Here is a 1,735-nt window from a genome sequence, read left to right on the forward strand (position 1 = left end):
GGGACACCCTTCGGATATGATATAAATTTCGAAGTACTAAAGCATCCGGTACTTTGGATGGGGTTTGTTAGACCCAATAGATCTATCTTTAGGATTCGCGTCAATTAGGGTGTCTGTTCCCTAATTCTTAGATTACCAGACTTAATAAAAAGGGGCATATTCGATTTCGATAATTCAACCATAGAATATAGTTTCACGTACTTGTGTCTATTTTGTAAATCATTTATAAAACCTGCATGTATTCTCATCCCAAAAATATTAGATTTTAAAAGTGGGACTATAACTCACTTTCACCAAATATCACTTCGTCGAGAATTTGACTTGGCCACGGGTTGATTCACGAACCTATAACAATATATACATATATCAAAATATAATAGAAATATATTCACAATATTTTCTTTATTACGTGTTGAAGATTTTTAGTTGTCCAGTTAGCGGTCCGATGTTAGAAGTCCACAATTGATCGTACATGAATAAATTAATATATATATCCTGAATCAATCCACGACCCAGTGTATACATATCTCAGTATTGATCACAACTTAAACTATATATATTTTGGAATCAACCTCAACCCTGTATAGCTAACTCCAACATTCACATATAGAGTGTCTATGGTTGTTCCGAAATATATATAGATGTGTCGACATGATAGGTCGAAACATTGTATACGTGTCTATGGTATATCAAGATTACATAATATACAATACAAGTTGATTAAGTTATGGTTGGAATAGATTTGTTACCAATTTTCACGTAGCTAAAATGAGTAGTTTTTACCAATTTTGTTTTGCTCGCCATTTCTTCGTTTCTAATCCGTGTTGAGTGATTTAAGCAGCCACGGTTTTGTATTGAACTTGACTTTATGAAACTAAACAGAAAATGTATAGATTTTGTAACGACCCGTCCTTATCCACCTGGACGAAGTCATCAACATTTGGTCCCATTGCGATGATCGACTCTATGTAATGTCCTTAAATTGAGCAGATGCACAGCGGAAGACTTAATTCGTACCTGAGAATAAACATGCTTTAAAGTATCAACCAAAAGGTTGGTGAGTTCATAGGTTTATCATAACAAACATTTCAATATTTTAATAGACCACAAGATTTCATAATCATAAACATAATACACTCGCAAGTGTATGTAAAGCATTCTAAGTGGTTGAGCACTTGGTAACCATACTTAACATTTAATCAAAGTCGCATATTCCCTTTATTATGAAATCTCACTACACTGTACCATGTGTAGCCTACAAAACGAAGTACTGTGCAACCGTTGAATACTGATCGTCCAGTCCGGTTGGGGTTGTCAGGCCCGATAGATCTATCAACAGGATTCGCGTTTACAATACCCATGTAAATAGTAGTTACCAAGCTACAGGAAAATATGCCAGTGGTACAACTCAACGTAGAATATATTTTTAAGTACTTGTATCTATTTCGTAAACATTTATAAAAGCAGCGCATGTATTCTCAGCCCAAAAATATATATTGCAAAAGCAATTAAAAAGGGAGCAAATGAAACTCACATAATGTATTTTGTAGTAAAAATACATATGACTATATTGAACAACTGAACAATGCAGGGTTGGTCTCGGATTCACGAACCTATATCATTTATATATATGTTAACACATATACTGGTAATCGAACAAATTTATATATTATTAGTGATTCAATTGTTATTTTAATTAGGTGTTTCATTAATAACCTAATTAGTTATATTCATT

Source organism: Rutidosis leptorrhynchoides, chromosome 10 (assembly GCF_046630445.1).
Source record: "Rutidosis leptorrhynchoides isolate AG116_Rl617_1_P2 chromosome 10, CSIRO_AGI_Rlap_v1, whole genome shotgun sequence".
In the NCBI taxonomy this organism is placed as follows: domain Eukaryota; kingdom Viridiplantae; phylum Streptophyta; class Magnoliopsida; order Asterales; family Asteraceae; genus Rutidosis; species Rutidosis leptorrhynchoides.